We start from the raw sequence: 18,431 nt of genomic DNA, 5'->3' as shown, positions 1-18,431 counted from the left end.
GGACACAAGATCTCCCACAAAGTCTTGGGTTGAATCCAGTGAAATGCTGGTAGAAGTTGGAGCAGAGTTCATGAAAAAGTTCGCAGGCTTCAACACAGGCTTCAAAGATGACAACATCTTTAACACTGACAAGTGCAGACTTCTTTTCAAGGTGATGCCTGACAGGAGCCTTGTCACGAAAAGTGACAAGTATAAGAGCTGGAAAACTTTACAAAGAATGTTTCACAGTTCTACTCTGCTCCGGTTCAATTGGAGTGAAACTAAAGCCCTGAGTGATTGACAAGTCGGAACTCTCCTCCCTGTCACTTGGAGATCAAACAGATGTGATCGGATGACTGGTACCCTATTTGAGGGATGAGTAAGGAGTAGCAACTGAGAGATGAAGAAGAACTAGGCTATTCTACTGACAGTAGATGACTGTTCTGGCCACTCCTGAGTGAATCATCTCACTGATATTTCTGCCTCCAAATATGACCTCAAGAATCTAACCTCTTGATCAAGTCATTCTCAAAACATGAAACATTTAAAATGTACTACTGAGCCCAGTTCCTGCAGTTGTCACTGTTAAATACAAACCTGTGTCTACCTGTGGAGACAACTTCATCTGCTTTATCAGTTAATGCTCTGGATACTGTCCTCTGGATCAGTTCTGCCTGGAATAAAGTTCAACCAGAAATGATACAGAAGTGTTTCAAGAAAGTTGGATTTATCACAACCTAAGAACATAATGTTTTGGCCCCATCAGACGGTCCATCTGCCATTCGAAGGAGTGTAGAATTCAAAGGAGTGTAATTTGAAGGTTTTGTTGCAATGGATGATAAGGTAGCAATCTATAATGGACCTGACCCAGAAACAATTTTCCAAGCAATATTGACTTAATTACAGACAAGTGTAAAAGTGCATGAAGCAGCTGATGAAGTGGAAGAAGCAAGTGAGGATGACACAGAAATTGCAGAAACTCTAAAAGAAGAGGATGTCAGGCATCTGATAATGCAGCTGAAGTCATTTGCTGTGAAAAAATAAAATGCTCAGATGTGCTGAATGTGTAGCCAGTGCTGAAAATGCTGTGTCCATTTACTTTTGTAATAAGAATAAGAAACAGACAAAGTTTGACTCTTTTTGCAAAAAGAATGATTAAACCACGAGAATACAGGAAATGTATTCATTTTGTATGATACCGTATGTATGATTTTATTGTGTTTTGATTGTGTATGATTTCGTATGTTCTCTAATAAAAGCTATACAAGAAAGTAAAGTACATGTACCTATCAATACAGGAGGCCTACTTCCTTATGTTGACCACCTCCAAATGTTGACCAGATGGCTATAGTCACTTGGGTGGTCAACTTACAGAAGTTCTACTGTATATTTATTAATAATTTGTCCTGAGACTGGGACATTCCAGAGGTACATGAGAGATCTGGGCCAGGTTATGAGGTTGTAAAATATGAGGCTGGTAGAAATGACCTTTGGGGGACTTTTCTGTTTTCCTTTCATCTGTCTTTTAACTAGCCCCCATCCTGCTTTCTGCCCTCCAACTTATTTCTTCTCCCACAACTCCCCACTCCTTCCCAAAACTTTTGGGATTGTCACCTCCTCGTTGGAAATTATACTGTCTGATAAATACATTTGCATTGACATGTTAGTACTAAATTTATACATTTTTCTTTTCAAAATTATTGGCTTTTATTTAATTAATTAATTTCATTTTTGGAGAAGAAATTCTTTATTTTACCAGTGCAGGTAATAAATAGTAAGCTACCTAAAGAAGCTCTTATTTTTATTAAAAAATTTTTTTTTTTGGTGATAAGGTCCTCTATGTTGCTCAGGCGGTTCTCAAACTTCTGGCCTCAAGGGATCAACCCTCTTCAGCTTTCTTAGTAGCTGGGATTATAGGTGTGTATCTTTCTTCAGATCTCTTTATTTATTTATTTATTTATTATTATTATTTATTTTTTTTTTTTGGTAGAGACAGAGTCTCACTTTATTGCCCTTGGTAGAGTGCTGTAGTGTCACAGCTCACAGCAACCTCCAACTCCTGGGCTTAGGCGATTCTCTTGCCTCAGCCTTCCGAGTAGCTGGGATGGGACTATAGATGTCTGCCACAACACCCAGCTATTTTTTTGTTGCAGTTTGGTTGGGGCTGGATTTGAACCTGCCACCCTTGGTATATGGGGCTGGTGCCCTACCCACTAGGCCTTAGGCGCTGCCTGGTGTGTATCTTTCTTATTGGCTTTGTTTTTTTTTTTTTTTTTTGAGACAGAGTCTCACTTTGTTGCCCTCGGTAGAATGCTGTTATGTCACAGCTCACAGCAACCTAAAACTCTTGTGCTTAAGTGATTCTCTAGTCTCAGCTTCCCATGTAGCTGGGACTACAGGTGCCACCACAATGCCTGGATATTTTCAGAGATGAGGTCTTGCTCTGGTTTAGACTGGTCTCGAACTTGTGAGCTCAGGCAATCCACCTGCCTCAGCCTCCCAGAGTGCTAGGATTACTGGTGTGAGCCACTGCGCTGGGCTTATTGTTGGCTTTTAAAGTGGGTGTGGGAAGAGGGCCAATGCTCAACCCAAAGGAAAAGAATGTCTTAGAACTGAATTGTAGACATCATTATAGGAGTAGTATTACATTGATGTCAGGGATTTTAGCAGGATCTCTGCCTTCATATCACATTCAGCATTAACCTCTCCACCAAACAAAACCTTCCCTTGTTTCATTAGTATTATTTCAATATTTGCATAAAATATTAATTGCCTATGTTGCTCTTATTGTCATATAAGCTTGAATTTATTGGGCCTGGAGAGTAAGCCATTCTTGGACTCTAACTCCTTAGAGAAAGTTTTATCTCCTTAATGACAGCTGTAAGATGTTGTGGCCTAACAAACCGAATGGATAGTACGAGAACAGAATCAATTGTTCTTATCTAATAAACTTGTATTTCCAGTTGTACAGCTGATCTGAGAGCAACCCTGTATGGATTATGCTGGATAGATATTATGGTGTATTATTCCCATTTTAAAGATGAGGAAATTGATGTCCAGAGAGTATAAATGCCTTGCCCAAGTTCACATGGCTAAGGGAGGAAGTACGTAGGGTGTGGGCTAAAACTGGTATCCTTTAGTTTCAAGTTTGGGACTCATTCTTATGTTGAGACTTCAGAATCCCTCCTGGCTTCTTTGGGCTTTCTGAACTTTTCTGCCTCCACTAAAGTGTTTCAACATGGGTTGCCCTGCCCAGGCATCAAGCATAACTGGTGTCTTGCTTGTAGGGACTCAGAAGACTTGGGTAGAGTTGGCCACTGGCAGTTCAGTGGGTGGGGTCAGACTTGCCTCAGTAACCTTTCTGTCCCCTAGTGGAGAGATGATTTGGGCTGACTTTTGTCCAAGATTTGGGTCCTGAGGAAATTGTATGTCCTCCTGGGGCTTACAAAGGAACAGAAAGATCATCTCTTCAACAGATGCATCACAACTAGCCCTCAGACAAGAACACCAGGGGCTCCTGCCCCAGCCGGGTACCGCATCTTAGAAGACTCCCATACCAAGAAGCAATGAAAAGCCAAGGCTTCTGGAATTTTTTAGAAGTTTCATGAAGTTTTATAGTTTTAAAAATACTTCAAAAAGTGTGATAACTGATTGATTGGGAATTATGGGAGAGAGATACACTTGCTGCTCTAGGCTCCCAGGCCAGAGTTCTAGGCTGAGAAGTTATAAAGGCATGTGTGAGGGAGGGAAGCACTGCCTCTGCCACAAGAAACCAGAGGAATGGTGGCTGCTTTCCTCTAAAGCTGGCTATTCTAAATCACCCATCGTGCATGATTAGGCAAATGGTGTGCCCCAGGTAATGCATTCTTTCTTTCTCCTCTGCTTAGTGGTATAGTTTTGGGACATGCTTCTGTGAAGTGTCCTCCTTGGCTCCTTGAGGAGCTTGACCTGGTGGATTTGAAGTAGATCCAGCCACCCAGACACTGCCCCGGATTTTCCTAGACTTGGGTCCATGAGATCCATTCTGGCATTAGAGTTACAGACAGTAAGGCTGACCTGGGATAATCCTAGGTTCCTTTGGCCTGTCCAAGGAAATGGTGGTCCCCAGGCTGTGGGGTGTTGTATGGGAACATGCCCCAAGCTGTTAGGGTAGCTTGGTTTGTAAGTTCTATGTTTAGACAAGGTATGTGGTCCTCTATTTGGATGGATGCTTTTGGCTCTGTGAATGTTACTTGCAAAGCTGCTGTAGTAGCTTTGAGGGTTTTATGATACTCACAATGATTTTTTTGTATATACCACAACCAAGACAGATTTATTATTGGTTTGTAAAGCTGGTTCAATAATTCATAATCAAGTATTACAATCTATCAAGTCAATAGCCTAGGGAACAAAAGCAATACAATCTTATTAATAGTAAATTTTTAAAAAATTGACAAAGTTCAACACTCATTCTTGAAAAAAATCCAACCTTTCATCAAATGAGGAATTGTGGGGAACCTTCTCAATTTGATGAAAAAAAAGAAAACCTGTAAAACAACCAACCAAACAAAACAAGGCAGGAATCCCTGCTCTCACCACTGTTATTGAAAAATTCAGCAGCATATTGGATGGTCTCGCAAATGCAATGTGAGCAGAAAGGGAAATCAAATGTATGCACTTTGGGAAGGATCAAATAAAACTATCTTTGAACCTGATTATGTAGAAAATTTGAAGAATCAACAAAAAAGTTAAACATTCCTGAATTAATAAGCAATTATATCAAATTTGCAGAATGTAAGGTTAATATACAAAAATCAAATTGCTTTTTTATATTCTAGCAATGATCAATTTGCATTTGATAATAATAATAGAATTTATATTTGGCACTCACAAAAATGAAATGCATAGGGATTAATTTAATAATATATGTATATGATCTACATAAGAAATACTGCAAGCCTCTGGTGAAAGAAATACAATGATGTTTTGAACCCCTTCTCTGGTTACCTTCTGTTATGCATTGAATTGGGTCCTCCCCAAAAGGTAAGTTTAAGTCCTAAACCCCAAGTACTTCTGACTGTGACCTTTTTTGAAATAAGGTTTTCACCGATATATTCAAGTTAAGATGGGTTGTTTGAGTGAGCCTTAGTCCAATATGACTAATGTTTTTTACAAGAAGAGAAAAACGCTATGTGAAGACAAAAGACACATAGAGAGAAGATGGCTGCATGAAGATGGAGCAGACATTGGAGTGAGGCCACCACAAGCCAAGGAATGCCTGGGGCTACCAGAAATTGGAATAGGCAAGGATTCCCCCCCAACCCCACACACCCTGCCCCAGACTTGGGAGGGGGCATGGCTCTGCCAACACCTTGATTTTGGACTTCTGGCCTTCAGAACTGGGAGAAAATTTATTTCAGTTGTTTAAAGCCCCTGAGTTTATAGTATTTTGTTACAGCAGCCCTACAAAACTATAGTCAGTCTCTGAGTGACAGACATCCAACTGATGTACAATGAGTGGAGGCTATTACACATAATAGGTAAATGTACCTGTTCCAACTTACATACAAATTCAGCTTAAGAACAAACCTACAGAACCTATCTCATTCATAACCTGGGGACTGCCTGTAATACACCTTTGATGTAAAACATCAAAGATGTTTCTGGAGCTGCCAGAAGATGATCTTGCAGCATTTGTTAATGGGAAACATAGTTCTGACCAAGTTGCAAATTAGTTTCCAACAAGGAACCCTCAAATAGCTTTAAACATAGTTCTGACCAAGTTGCAAATTAGTTTCTAACAAGGAACCCTCAAATAGCTTTAAAGAACATAAGTGAGATGAGAATATTGTCCTTGATGTGTTCAGTGCTAACATCATAGATAAAAATGCCAAGACTAGCGTGTATTTTAGCATTTTCCTGAGTTAAAATGACCTTGATGTTCTGCGTAGTGACACTTTACACATTCAGTTTTAAAGACAGAATTGGAACAGATGTGACTACTAATAAAAACCCAGGGTAGTTTTTCTGCCTTGTAGTTTAACAAATTAATTCACTTTTATATAAATATGCTGATGATTTTGCCTTTCCAAGGGGAAGTTACTAAAGATTTTTGGGCAAACAGATTTCTTTAGCTTATAAGGTTACAGGTTGACTTTATAGACTCTGAAACTGTCGAGCAAGGCAGTGTGTCTCTGCATTTGCATGTATTGCCTACACAACATATGAATGTTTAAAGAAGATTTAAAAAATTCCAATTCAGCCTCTCCAAAGTCATTTTCAATCCTAGGAAATGGAAATGCAGCTTACACCTGTATTTCCCAAGGGATTGATGTAATGCAATTTGTGTAAAATAATCAGAGTGTGACAGGAAAGAGTGGATCTTTGCATTAAAATAAAATCAGCCTGGAAATCGCTCTTTTCAGGGTCTGCCTTTCAGAACCCCATTTAGCTTTTAAACAGATTCCTCTTTCCTGACTTACTTTGATGAGCCACTCTCATCTCAGTGATTACTCCTGACATTTAACTGCTTGTACAATTAACTGGGGCCCTTCTTTTCTCTTGGAGAAGGACTGTGTGCAGCTAATATGCAGAGTGGCTATGGATAAGTAGTTAAAATGGTACCTGGAGTAATTTTAAGTCTGTGATGGAGAACCCAACCACTCACCCTTAGCAAAGCTGTGAGGGGTTATCAGCGCAAGCCCACTAGGCCTCCCTTCTATCCCCCTATTAAAGCTCAATGAGTTACCAGGTAAGCTGGCATTTCTTATCTCAGGGAATGAAAAATTAAATCTGATAAACTTCTTGAAGGATTGAGAACTCTGTATGTCACCCCTACCGGTGACTGCGTTTTTGGCCCAAAGTGCTAAATAAAAACCAAGGAAATGATTTAGAAAAATGATTGAAATTTTTGTGAAGGGATTTTAGATATCAAAGTGAGAGATATTTGTTCCCCTTGACATGACCGTGCCTGGGCTTATGTCTGGCCCAACAGGTAAACAAGCAGAGATCAATGAGACTGTCACAGAGGAAAATCACTGCCACCAAACATTCTGCTCCCCTTTCTAGCATAGAGCTATTGGTGGGGCTACATTTCCCAGATTGCTTTGTGTGGCAGTGGGGTTACATATTTTATTGCTATGGCTTGTGAGTAGAAGGAACGTGTGTCACTCTTGGTTGGAAGTGACCGAGAATCAGGCAGACATTCTCCTTCCTCACGTTCCTCATCTACTGACCATTGTCAGAGGACTCTGAGACTCTGGCAAGGTGAGGCCCCAAGATGGAAGGAGCCTGTTTTTGAATCACTGCAAGGAGGGAAACTGTCTTGACTATTCTGAGAGCCAGAAATGAAGTTTGATTGCTCTGAGTCATTGCTTTGTTTGAGCTCTTTGGCTCTTATTGCTATTTAGCAATAAGCTAAACAGCAAACTACATACTGTTGTTTATTTTCCCTCCACTAGTATTTAGGTCCTACGTGGGCAGAGATTTGGGTCTGTTTTGCTTGCTGCTGCATCCCAGGGTCTCAATACTGCATGGCACTGAGTAAGTGCTTGCTAATGTTTGTTAATGAATGAGGGAATAAATGCCAGGATATAATTGTGATATGGTGGAATTAATTTGGAGACTTCTTTTTTTTTTTTCTTTTTTTGAGACAGTCTTGCTCTGTCACCCAGGTGTGCAGTGGCGTGATCACAGCTCACTGCAGCTTCAAACTCCTGGCCGTAAGCAATTCTCCTGCTTTAGCCTCCCAAGTAGCGTGGGACTCCAGGTGTGTACCACAACACACCAGATTTTTCTTTTTAAAAAGGTAAGCTTGTTTATTATTCAATATGCAATCAAATTTTTTTTGGAGTTATTTTTCCAATTAATATGAGGGTATAATTTTTAGTTTACCTTCTTCTCACTTCAAGGGTAAAGTTCCATTTGTAGAAGAGCCCCTCACCCAGGGGACCTATTATACACCCTTACAATGTGCACATTAGTGAGATACCACCTGAAGCCTCCCTCCTTCTGTCAGACGTCCTCCCCTCCCCCTTCCTCCTCTTCCCTACCTCCAAACTGGACTATATTCATGTTTTATTGTTCTTATGAGCATGTAATTGTTTATAAATTGATTTCATATTAGTGTGGAGTACATTGGATATTTATTTTTACATTCTTGCAATACTTTACTAAGAAGAATGTTTTTCAACTCTATCCAGGTAAATGTAAAAGATGTAAAGTCTTCATCATTTTTTAATGGCTGAATAATATTCCATGGTGTACATACACCACAGTCTGTTGATCCATTCATGGGTTGATGGGCACTTAGGTTGCTTCCTCGACTTGGCAATTATGAATTGAGCCACAATAAGCATTCTAGTGCAAATGTCTTTGGACACCAGATATTTCTTTAAAATTTTTTTTTTTTTTTGCAGAGACAGGGTCTTTTTATGTTGGCCAGGCTGTTCTCAAACTCCTGGGGCCTCAAGCGATTCTCCTTCCTCAGCCTCCTGAAGTGCTGGGATTACAGGCATGAGTCACCATGCCCAGTGAATTTGGAGATCTTAATCCTGGTTTTATCAGATACCGTGATCAAGGCTGTTGTGTGTGCATGTGTGAGTATAGAGATCAGGTGGAATTGCAGTTCAGAATCATTTACTCAGAATTACATTTTGAGAATCTACATTAGTTATCTACTGCTTTATAACAAATTACCCCCAAGTTTAGTGGTTTACAACAACAAAAATTTATTATTTCATAGTTTCTGAGGGGCAGGTATCTGGAAGTATTTTAGGTGGTGCTTCTGGGTCAGGGTCTCTCTCATGGGGTTGTGGCCAAGCCGTCAGCTGGGACTGTTTGTCATCTGAAGGCTTGCCTGAGGCTGAAGGATTTGCTTTCAAGATGGCATGCTCACGTGGCTCTTGGCAAGAGGCCTTACATCCTCATGGCTATTGGCCGGATCCTTCCCGCAGTTCTTTACCATTTGTTTTTCTCCACAGGCCAGCTCATTTTATGGCAGTGGGCTTCTCCTAGAGAAGTGATCCAAGAGAGAGGGCTGGAATTGGAGAGGCCAAGACGGAAGCCACAGCACCTAATCTCTAAAGTTGCTACACATAGTCACCTCAGACATTGAATTTGTTACAGGTGGGTCACAAGTCCAGCTTACATGAAGAGATTTAGGTTTTACCTCTGGAAGGGAGGCATATCAAAGGCTTGTGGACATTTTTTTAAACTACCATGAAACTTTACTCTAAGGTTGCCATTTTATTTTTTATTTATTTATTTATTTTTGAGACAGAGTCTCACTATGTCACTGTCAGTAGTTGCTGTGGTGTCACAGCTCACAGCAACCTCAGCCTCTTGGGCTTAAGGGATTCTCTTGCCTCAGCCTCCCAAGTAGCTGGGACTACAGATGCCTGCCACAACACCCGGCTATTTTTTGGTTGTAGTTGTCTTTGTTGTTTTTAGCAGACCTGGGCCAGGTTCGAACCCACCAGCCCCAGTGTATTTGGCCGGTGCCCTAACCCATGAGCTGTGGGGGCCGAGCCAAAGCTTGTCATTTTAAACAAACAACAGCCAATGAAGCATGTGCTTGCTACCAATTACATTTAGTATTCAAATAAGATTGCAAAAATGTTCATTTAAATGTACTTTTGAAGATCAATATGGAATTTATAGTAAAGTTTTCTTAAATCAGTGAGAAACTTTCTTACCTCATGAGTGAGATGTGACTCACCAAAATCCACAACTGACTCCATGGAGAGTTCACAGGAAACAGGAAAGTGGAGACTCTACCACATTTGTCACTTTTTAGTTTGTGATACTATGTCGCTAAATGTGCCCTCTTCCCTGCCCTCTCCCCCTCCCTCTTCTCTTCTCCAGGTGAGAGAGGGCTGCATGGTCAGATGCACTTCACCTGTTACTCATCTCTTCTGGACTCTTGCAGTTCTTTTCTAACAGTTGAGCAGTGTTATGAGGACATAGCATAGGGTGTACTTTCTTGTAATAATGACTTTCCATTTGGAATCTAAGAAAGTATGTGTATTTTGCTTAAAAGGAATATTTTATGTATTGGACTCCTTGATAATAATAATTATTATTATGTCAAAAATGATAATTTATGAGGTTTAGAGTATCAGACTTCTAATAGGTCACAATGAAAAGGTGAAGTAGATAATGTTAGCGGAGAGAATCATGGGAATGGAGGTATATGTTCGGAAATGTACCTTTTTTTGAATACAGAAAGACAGTGCTTTATACTTTGTTAGTAAAAGGAACCACATTTAGAGAGGCATGTGTATATCCTCCAAAATACTTACGCTGAATGAATATGAATGACTATGTTGTGAACCTCCACTTAATTCATTGCCCTTGAAAATTGCCTCCGATTAATAAAAATATAGGTGTAGGCTCAGGAGTGAGTTCAAGAAATGCCCATTGCAGAGCCCTTTCACTGACAGTATTACATTTGACAGCAACTGTGCAAGGTATATATCACTGCTGACATTTTACATATGCAGGAGTTAAATGACTTGGCCAAGACCATGTACCTAGGAAGAGGCAGACTTTGTTTTTGGAGGAGGCAGTTTTAGTCTTTCAAACTGGTAATAATAGGTTTCATAGTTCAAAAACTAAGTTGAATTTTAAACTTTTACAATTCCAGGTTAATATGAGGGTATAAACGATTAGGTTACAATGTTTGCATTTGTTAGGTAAGGTCCCTGTTATAGTTGTGCCCCTCGCCCAAGAGGCGTGCCATATACCCCTTATATTGTGCCCATTAGGTGAGAACACACCAATCCTCTGTGTTCCCGCTCCCCCCCAACTTGAATTAAATTGGGGTTTTCTCTTGTACGGGGATGTATTAGTTTGTCTATTGGCTTCATATTAGTATTGAATACATTGGATACCTGCTTTTCTATTCTTTTTTTTTATTTTTTTGAGACAGCGCCTCAAGCTGTCCCCCTGCGTAGAGTGCTGTGACATCGTAGCTCACAGCAACCTCAAACTCCTGGGCTCAAGCAATTCTCTTGCCTCAACTGCCCAAGTAGCTGGGACCACAGATGCCTGCCACAACGCCCTGCTATTTTTTGGTTGCAGTTGTCATTGTTGTTTGGCGGTCCTGGGCTGAATTCAAACCTGCCAACCCTGGTGTATGTGGCTGGAGCCTTAGCCGCTTGAGCCACAGTTGCTGAGCCTGCTTTTCCATTCTTGTGCTACCTTACTAAAGAAAATATTCTCCAACTCTATCCAGGATAATACAAAAGATGTAAAGTCTCCATCCTTTTTATGGCTGAATAGTATTCTATGGTATACGTATACCACAGTTTATGAATCCATTTATGGGTTGATGGGGCACGTGGGTTGATTCTACATTTTGGCAAAATGGAGCTGTGGTAAATAATCTAGTGCAAATATCCTTATGATAATTTATTTTTCTTCTGGGTAGATACCTAGTAATGGGATTGCAGGATCAATTAGAAGGTCTATTTTGAGTTCTTTGAGAATTCTCCATACTTGTTTCCAAAGAGGCTATATTAGTTTGCAGTCCCACCAGTAGTGTAAAAGTTTTCCCTTCTCTCCACATCTGTGCCAGCATCTGCAGCTTTGGGACTTTGTGATGTGGGCTGTTCTCATTGGGGTTACATAATATCTCAAGGTGGTTTTGATTTGAGACAATAAGTTTTGTTCCTTCTTGTTCCCTATGGTAACCTCTTTTATCAGATTTAAAAACAAGTTTTGCCCAATACAAGCAATTATGAATGTATTTTCTTATATTCGCCCTTCTTACAGACAAGAACATGCTTTACACTCCTGTTCACCTTGCCCTTGCCATCTAATGATATTTCCTAGGATTCTCTCTGTCCCAGTAGGTGGGAGCCTTCCTTATTCTCTGTTTACAGTTGCATAGTTTTCCTCTGCATGATGGATCATGACTTACCCAACCGGTCCCCTTTCTATGGACACTTCTTAGGTTATTTCCATTCTTCTGCTTTTAAAAGCTCTGCTTCAGTGAGTCAAGTTGTAGATATATCATTTTGCATATGAGCAGTTGGATCCGGAGGTGAGCTGCCCAGAAATGGGATGAACTGGATTTTAAAGCCACAACTGAATGAGGCAGGGGTTCTCTCCCCACACAGCCCATCACCCTTTTCTTAGCTGCATTTTTTTCCCTTCCAGCAGGCAGACAGGGAAACACTGTTTTGATTTTTATCTGTTATTTTTTTGTGCTTCTAGCTCCCTTAAGAACCTCAAAAGGGAAAATAGAATGAGCGGCCAGGCAGGATTATGGCATTCCAAGGACCCTGACCCTTAAACCATTCATTCTGGTTTTTAAATCCTAGCCTCTTCTCATTGTTACCAGTAATAGGTAATTTAAAGCAGGGCCTGGGCAACCAGGAAGAGTTGGGAAATGCAGCAATGGCTAAATGCCATTTGGGGGATATTTTTAGTTACCTAAATAAACTGTATTTCCACAATGTCTGCAGAACTTACGGTTTATGTGCAGTAAATAAAATGATAGGATGCCATGGGGGAGCCCGGCCAGCTGACTCCATTTGTGTGCATTCTGTTCCAGAGGGATCCTTTAAACAGCAGACGGGTTCCATGTGATTCAGTGAAGGCACACAAGCTGCTCTCCAAGCACTGTGGCTTCTCTCCTGTCCCAGCTATTGTGTGCCAGTGTCATGGTACCACACTCAGAGGGGCTTCCCAGAGACTATTCTGTGGTGTGTTAGTGATCAGGAGGAAGGATCAAGTGAGTTTCAGAAATGCTATGCCGAGTAGAGTTAAATAAATAGGGTTCATTTCCAGTGGACATCTTAGCACTGCTAACAACATGTCTTATGAGGGTGTGTGTAAACAGGGTTTTCCAAAATTCCTTCAACACACACTTATTTCTTATTTACAGAACAGCTGTTAATATCAATCTCTTGCCCCTTAGCTCCAAATCCAGCCTTTGTTGCGCTGTGGTGCTGGGATGTTTCCCTGCTGTCTGCTGGCACAATGCTAAGCTTACTGGCAGAGGCTGCTGGGTAGACTCTGGAGGGAGGCCTTTCTCTCCTAGTGTTGGTGTGCTTTGCTTCTCCTCGCTCTTGGGCATATGGGACACCCAGTGGAGCTCACCCCAGCAAGTTTCAGCAGCATCCCCCTCATGGGTGACTTTGTGGCAAGTTTTGCAAGTTCCCCAGTTGTGGTGGGCTCAGTCACAACCCCTTTCATGGGTGCCTTGGTTGGTTTCTCTATGACTTCAGCAGCACCCCCTTCAAATGACACCCTTGCAGCTTTCTGCAGAGTACAGCCATGCCAGGTTGCCAGTAAATTTCAACAGTATCCCCCAAGTGAAGCTTTCTACTGAATTTCATTAGTACCCCAGTGGGCAGTTTCCTTCCCACCATCCTTGGCCTTCTGGCCCCCTGTGGGGGGATTTACAGCTTTCTACCTGTGGCCCACAGCTCCTGTCCATGGCTCTCAGTATGCAGACGAACTCTGGTCCATGGCAATCCCTGGACAATCTGGCAAATTTCTCTGCCACCCAGTGGTTGCAGCCACACCCTTCCCAATGAGGGCTGAATCCTAGCCTTGGGAAGACCTCTCCCCCACTCCATTTTAAGTTCATTTCTTCTTCAGATGTTCTCCCTTAGCTCTAGGGCAGGTGGGCTGTCCTTCCTTCCTTCCTTCCTTCCCTTCCTCTTTCCCTCCCTCCCTCTCTTCCTTCTTCCCTCCCTCCTTCTTTTCTTTCTCTCTCCTTTCTTTTTTCTCTCTCCCTCCTCTTTTTCTTATTTGCGATGCAATTCACATACCATAAAATTTACCCTTTCAAAGTTTACAATTCAGTGTTTTTTAGTATATTCTCAAAATTGTGCAACTATCACCACAATGTAATCTAGAAGTTTTTCGTCAGTCCAAAAAAAAGACCCTGTATCCATTAGTAGTCACTCCCCATTTCCCATCCTCCATGTCACCCCCAGCTCCTGACAACCACTAACCCACTTCTGCCTCTAGTGATTTACCTTTTCTGGACAGTTCATGTAAATGTAGTCATAAGTATGTGGTTTTTTGGTGTCAGGCATCTTTCTCTTAGCATAATATTTTCAAGGTTTATGCATGTTGTAGGACATATAAAGATTGCATTCTTGTTTGTGGCTGAAAAATGCTCCAGTGTATGGATATACTACAATTTTATATTTTTTGTAGAAACAGGGTTTTTATATGTTGCCCAGGCTGGTCTTGAACTCTTGGCCGCAAGTGATCCTGCTACCTTGGCCTCTGAAAGTCCTGGGATTACAGGCATAGGCCACTGTGCCCAGCCCCCAAATTTTGTTTATCCATTCATTAGTTGATGGAAATTTGGGTTATTTCCACTTTTTTTGGTTATTGTGAATAATGCTGCTATTATAAGTTTTGGTATGGATGTATGTTTTCGTTTCTCTTGGATATAAACCTAAGTGAAATTGCTGGGGCACATGGTGACTCTGTTTAACTCTGGATTTGACTGAAGAGAGTATCAGGTGATTGGTTGTTTTATTAAAAGACGTATCCCAGACATATTTTAATTAGTAAGCATCTTTGGTGCTTTTAAAACATAATCTGAAACATTATTATGAAGTGAAGATAAGGTATGCTTTGGAGCCAGGTAGGCCAAGGTCAAATTCCACCTTTGCCAATTTTACCTGATGGGCTGGGTCAAATCCTCCCATCAGCATTGTCATCTTGGATATAACACATTCTGATAGGGGAGAGAACAGAATACGATTGTCCCTGCTCAGGGATGGAATCAAAACAATTCTTTTTCTGTGACTCATATACTAAGCTTTGTTGTGCTACATGTGGAAATAGGGTTTCTGGTTAATTATATATTTTGGCTGAGAGAAAAATACCACAGATCCACCAGGAATGGATTTTCATTTTGAAAAGAATTGATCACAAAAACGCTCACTCAGCAATGAGAGTACATCAATAGCCTTCCCCCCACCCCATGACAGATTCTCAAGCTGTCACTCTGGGTAGAGTGCTGTTGTGTCATAGCTCACAGGAACCTCTAACTCGGGCTCAAGTGATCTTCTTGCCTCAGTTTTTCTATTTTTAGTAGAGACGGAGTCTCACTTTTGCTCAGGCTGGTCTCAAACTCGTGAGCTCAAGCAATCCACTCACCTTGGCGTGAGCCACCACACCAAGTCAATCAATAGCCTTTTGTAATCATTTGAAGTTGATTTCCAGAAGTGGACAATGATGTGTAGTCTGTTACAACTTGAGGTACCAGGAAGCCGGGGCAGACACCACTACTCAATGCGATGGACATTGAGATGAAGTGGTGCTGAAAGAAGCCTTCTCAGCCCCACCAAGACCAGACACATGTGCCATTGGGTATTTTGAATACAGCAGAACCTCTGTAAGTTGACCACTCAAAGGACTATAAATAACTAGGGTTAGTTACATACTGTGGTGGTTACATAAGGAGCTAAGCCTACTGTACTGATACGTACATGTGCTGCATGTCCAGTCTGTGAACATTAGACCAACGTAAGGAGGTGGTCAACTATGGAGGTTCTCCTGTATTTGTGACTTTCAGGTAATCAAAATGGGTTCCTATATCTTTTTGTCAGAACATACATTAATAATTCCAGGGCAGGGCGAAGTCACTCACACCAGTAATCCTAGCCCTCTGGGAGGCTGAGGTGGGTGGATTGCTTGAGCTCAAGAGTTTGAGACCAACCTGAGCCAGAGTAGGACTCTGTTGCTAAAAATAGCAGGGTGTTGTGGTGGGCACCTGTAGTCCCAGACAAGAAGATCACTTGAGCTCAAGAGTTTGAAGTTGCTGTGAGCTATGACCCTACAGCTCTCTACCGAGGGTGACAAAATACGACTCTGTCTCAAAAAAATATATACATTAATAACTTGCATAAATGTTACGTTGGACTCCACTGTATAGTCATTCATTACTTGTGATTAAATCAAGCTAGTAAAAGGTTTAGGCCATTATCTCTGAAGGTCATTTAGCCTTTGTAAATTCTCAGCAATTTTCTTCCCCTCAATGAAAGGGTTTTCTAATGGTGAAAACATTTCATACAGTAAATACATTAAAATGCTTTTTCTAATTTTACTATTCCAGTTAATGATTCCATTTTCTTCACAGGGTGATTGAAACGAGAGTGATTCTCACCTGGGAGGAACAATCACATACTTCATACCTGAGGGCTCTCAGCAGCCTCGCTCAGTGTTCTGTCCTCTGAACTGCAAGCTATTGGGAGCCAGCAAGTCTGTGATTGAAGCAGGTCCATGTTCTGATGCAGTTTCTCCAGCTGTGGAAATTTCTAGGGCTTATCAACATCCCATGGAAAATAGTCTATATCAAAGCCAGCACTGTGCAGGGGATAGAGAAAACTATCACTAGTTCTCATTCACCTGGGGTACAGGTGCACGTGTGTGAATTACACATAATTACAAATGCTCTGGACACATCTGACCCATTTGCACCGTCTATGCTACCAACAGATCATATGGAATCATCTCAGAAATTCAGATTATTATGCAGTATGGGAACAATCTAGATAAAGGCAGGTGGGGTGGATATTCACACAGATGTTTTCCCATATATTCGTCATTGCTAAAGGGTCAGTAAAATACAGGTTTGTCTTAGGGTTCATTTTTCGTGGATCATTGATCATAAGCTTTATTATTTTATTTATTTAATTATTATTGTTTTTTTGCAGTTTTTGGCTGGGGCTGGATTTGAACCCACCACCTCTGGCATATGGGGCCGGTGCCTTAATCCATTGAGCCACAAGTGCCACCCCGATCATAAGCTTTAGAAACACTTGCAGAGGGAAATCCAAAAGTGCCCCAGAGACAGTATGACGATAACAATATCTGCCTCATAAACATATGCCTCTTATATACCTGTCTTAGTTGGCTTTCATTCCTGTAAAGGAACACCTGAGGCTGGGTAATTTATAAAGAAAAGAGGTTTATTTAGCGCATGGCTCTGGGGCAGTATGAGAAGCATGGCATAAGCATCAGCCTCGGGTGAGGGCCTCAGGAAGCCTCTGCTCATAGCTGGGGGTGAAGGGGAGGAGGCGTGTCACATGGCAAGAGAGGAGGACAAGAGGGACAGGTGGAGGTGCCAGACTCTTTTCAACAACCAACTCTTTTTTTATTTTTAGAAACAGTCTTACTTTGTCAGTAGAGTGCTCTGGCATCATAGCTCACAGCAACTTCAAACTCTTGGCCTCAAGCAATTCTCTTGCCTCAGCCTCCCGAATACCTGAGACCATAGGCACCTGCCACAATGCTTGGCTATTTTTTTTATTTTTATTGTTGGGGATTCATTGAGGGTGCAATAAACCAGGTTACACTGATTGAATTTGTTAGGTAAAGTCCCTCTTGCAATTGTGTCTTGCCCCCAAAAGGTGTGGCACACACCAAGGTCCACCCCACTCCCTCCTTCCCTCTCTCTGCTCTTCCTTTCCCCACCCCTCCCTCCTTCTTTCTCTCTCTGCTCTCCCCTTTCCCCACCCACACCGTGACCTTAATTGTCGTTAATTGTCCTCATATAAAAATTGAGTACATAGGATTCATGCTTCTCCATTCTTGTGATGCTTTACTAAGAATAATGTCTTCCACTGCCATCCAGGTTAATACGAAGGATGTAAAGTCTCCATTTTTTTTTTTTTAATGGCTGAATAGTATTCTGTGGTATACATATACCACAGTTTGTTAATCTATTCCTGGGTTGGTGGGCATTTAGGCTGTTTCCACATTTTGGCGATTGTAAATTGAGCTGCAATAAACAGTCTAGTACAAGTGTCCTTATGATAAAAGGATTTTTTTCCTTATGGGTAGGTGCCCAGTAATGGGATTGCAGGATCAAATGGGAGGTCTAGCTTGAGTGCTTTGAGGTTTCTCCATACTTCCTTCCAAAAAGGTTGTACTAGTTTGCAGTCCCACCAGCAGTGTAAAAGTGTTCCCTTCTCTCCACATCCACGCCAGCATCTGCAGTTTTGAGATTTTGTGATGTGGGCCATTCTCGCTGGGGTTAGATGGTATCTCAGGGTGGTTTTGATTTGCATTTCTCTAATTGATAGGGATGATGAACATTTTTTCATATGTTTGTTAGCCATTCGTCTGTCTTCTTTAGAGAAGGTTCTATTCATGTCTCTTGCCCATTGATATATGGGATTATTGGCTTTTTTCATGTGGATTAATTTGAGTTCTCTATAGATCCCAGTTATCAAGCTTTTGTCTGATTCAAAATATGCAGATATCCTTTCCCATTGTGTAGGTTGTCTCTTTGCTTTGGTTGTTATCTCCTTGGCTGTACAGAAGCTTTTCAGTTTAATGAAGTCCCATTTGTTTATTTTTGTTGTTGTTGCAATTGCCATGGCAGTCTTCTTCATGAAGTCTTTCCCCAGGCCAATATCTTCCAGTGTTTTTCCTATGCTTTCTTTGAGGATTTTTATTGTTTCATGCCTTAAATTTAAGTCCTTTATCCA

At 41.3% G+C, this 18,431-nt stretch overlaps 1 long non-coding RNA gene across 1 annotated transcript in view; it reads left to right on the top strand.

Moving 5' to 3' along the window:
* The window catches only part of LOC128577606 (uncharacterized), a 57,369-nt gene extending 40,209 nt beyond the window's left edge, over nt 1-17,160 (top strand). The window contains exons 3-4 of the long non-coding RNA XR_008377597.1: nt 8,940-9,084; nt 16,076-17,160. This is a non-coding gene — a long non-coding RNA (uncharacterized LOC128577606). The remainder of the gene's footprint in view (nt 1-8,939; nt 9,085-16,075) is intronic.
* The last annotated feature ends 1,271 nt before the right edge of the window (nt 17,161-18,431 follow it).

Source organism: Nycticebus coucang, chromosome X (assembly GCF_027406575.1).
Source record: "Nycticebus coucang isolate mNycCou1 chromosome X, mNycCou1.pri, whole genome shotgun sequence".
Lineage (NCBI taxonomy): Eukaryota > Metazoa > Chordata > Mammalia > Primates > Lorisidae > Nycticebus > Nycticebus coucang.
This window is presented reverse-complemented; position numbering and strand designations above follow the sequence as displayed.